The sequence below is a fragment of the Helianthus annuus genome, chromosome 16 (assembly GCF_002127325.2).
Source record: "Helianthus annuus cultivar XRQ/B chromosome 16, HanXRQr2.0-SUNRISE, whole genome shotgun sequence".
NCBI lineage: Eukaryota > Viridiplantae > Streptophyta > Magnoliopsida > Asterales > Asteraceae > Helianthus > Helianthus annuus.
Window position 1 is genome coordinate 111,407,486 of NC_035448.2, and position 3,190 is coordinate 111,410,675.

Sequence of the window (3,190 nt, forward strand, 5' to 3'; positions counted from 1 at the left end):
GCTAACCTACTTGCATGTATTACTTGTCTAAATGATTGCTGTTTATTATGTTCACACGTGGAGTGCTATCTGCCTGCTTTAGCAACGTAGTACTATAGTTTGGACTCAGCACCCGTTCACACGGGGGTTGCTAAGGACAATTACTTGCATGGATTACAGTGGTAATCATGTATTGCGAACTGTCTCGGACAGTCAACTCGAAGTCATTGGTATCGATGGTCCCATGTTGATAATTTACATGCATCGTTTGCCCTTGTGTACGTGCTTGGTTATGCGTAAACTTTTCGAACCTTATATGCTATATCAAACTTGTGTACTCACCTTTACATTATATGTATTGACTTTTATTTTAACGTATGTGACAGGTGTTTAAGCTACTAGCGTGCTAGGGAAGCGAGGCAATAATAAGCTTCTAGGAGCCTGTGACCTTAGGACAGTGTCCACATACCTGCTCCAGGGCCATAATTATCTGTAGATCTTGTACTGGCACCTGTAGTCAGTAAGATCTACAGTTAGCCGTCTAGAAGTCTTAAAACAATATTTAATTCGGTCTGTAATAATTAAGAATCTGAGTTGTCGGAACAGTTCCCATATTGTTTAGTTGATTTCTATGATAACTTGTTATTATTTGGGACACTGTATGGGACGTGTTATATAACTGAATTGTATGATAGTTGTTGTGGAAACTTCTGGACAATCTGTTTCGCTCAGTGCCGCGCCCCGATGATTCCGCCATCGGTTGGGGTGTGACAAAAAGACCATCAATCGTTCAATTCCTTAATTGATTCAAACGAATCTGCGAAGAAGAGGGATGCGATATCTTTTAAGTTTTACCACCAATCTCTTATAAACCTTTGTAACGTCAACCTTCCCTAATCGCAATCTGAATGTGACCACTCCATTTAACCGGAGATTGACTGGCACACATCCGCAACTCCACCTCCGATGTCATGAGCGCTGCAGCACCACCGTCTATCGCCACGGCCCAGTTCATTATCGCCACCGCCATTGAAGGTGTTTGGTTCTTTCTTTCACCTCTGTCTTGATCAACTATGAGTTCGACCTCGATTCAGGTAACTAAAATTTACCTTCCGTTTTTTTTCGGTCACGAAACCTGTTTATTTGGTCATTACTCGAATCTGAGTATGAGGTTGTCAAAAGCGAGGAGTTGTCTCTTATAAAGCATGATATAATGTTTTCTATTGATTGATTCTTCATAAACAGAAACTTGGAATGAATATAAAGCTTATGGCTATTCTATGAAAAGTGTCTACTTTCATGCATAGTAAACGTGTGTGGGTTTCTTTGTGCACATACACCAATATTATATAAAGTATTAGTCTTAAGATTTCTAAGGATGCTTAATAGGCAATTCGTTTATAATAATATAATCAAATAATTAGAGTTTGATTTGTATGAATTATTATTATTTATTGAAATTCAAACAAGTCATGAGTTATTTGCAACATCTTTATATCACGTACATGTATATATATAGTGTGATACGTTAAATGAAATAATGAGATTGAATCCAACCACTAATTTTAAGCAGAAGCTGGTGATGACCTCATAACCAGAAACTCATTAAATGTCCGGTGCTAAAAGTCTAAGAAATTTTATATTTAGGTTGACATGTATAAATTTCAAGTGAGACGTTAACGTTTTGCCAAGTTGGACATACGCATAAGGTACGGATTCTGTTTTTCTTTCATCGTAGTATACTTTTATTTTCGTTACTCGTTGATACGGATTCTTTGGTATTCTCATCATAGTATTCATCTTTATCGTATCCGTTACTTTGTAGTGTGGATCTTTGTCTCTCTCCCAAAGTTTGATTTTCATGATTTGATATTAGTACTCGTTTGATATGTGATACATTATATGAGTCAGTTTGTATATGTTTGTTTACTAGTGAGTTGTAGCATGCCATACCTCAGATTTGTACTCGTGGTCGCATGTTCCTGTCATTATTATTTCCAGTTGCGTGTAAATTATTTACAAGACCTTATTATATGTACTCTGTCACCCAAGCATGTCTGGCTTGTCGTTTGGGCGTCAACGGCATGACACTTATCGTGAGGTGCGTAATAAAAGTTCACGGCGTCTCTAGCTTGTGCTTGTGTAGCACCTTGGCCACTAGAGGCGTATAGATCGATCTTAGCTCTGAGTTTGAGTTTGTTTGTCTGGAGATGGAATAATGGGTGAAAGCCACACTCACCATCTCATAGGTGCATGGACTAGCTAGCTGTGTACCAGTCCGTTCTGTTTATGGCTTTGGGTGCTTCTGTGTTACACAACTTAGTTTGTTGATATATCTATCGTGTAAGTTAGTATACGTTTCCGTATGTGAATATGTTCAGTATTTGTTCTGATATATTTGATATGTTTTGTACGCATCTGATTATGCTTCCGATCGTGTATGGGGTTATGATTCCGATTGTGTTCAGTATATGTTCTGATATGTGTACGCATATGGTTATATTTCCGATCGATATTGGGTTAAGTATGCTTCTGACTATGTTCAGTGTCCAATTCTGTTATGTATTAGTTATGTCTGTCTCGACTCAGTATCTTTACCGGTTAATATCAGTTTCATCTCAGTATCAGTCTTGAATTAGATTTAGATTCGGTGTTATACGCTTAGTTTATATCTGTTAGTACATGTATTCAGTATTTGATTCAATGTCTGTTCTATTCTTGTCGTTGGATCTGTCTTTATTTTGTGTCGTTTCTCTCAATTGGTTTAAGTAATTTTGTTAGGATTTTATTATTCTACATATAAACTTAGATTATCTAAAGTATTTTCTTTACTAAGGAATAATCTCTAAAGTTATAAAAATAGTTAGTTTGACTAAATAATAACATATGAATATTGGTTAATTAAAATATATGAATTTGAATCTAAACGTGTATTTAAAAGATAGTAGTTCGACAATTCTTTTCTTTTAAAAGATCATGAGATTTTAAATGGTATTCAAAACGTTTTGGCTTAGCTATTTGTTTTGTTTCTGTTTCCTATGTCGTCTTACGGAATGGTCGAAAGTGTTTCATTCGGAAATCCAGATTATTTAAATTATTCTTTTTTTAGAATATAACTTTTCAAAGTTAGAAAATTATTTCTTTTTGTCCAATGATGATTTGCTATGAAATATGATAAACTATTTTATGTTCAAACATTCAATAAGAAAAT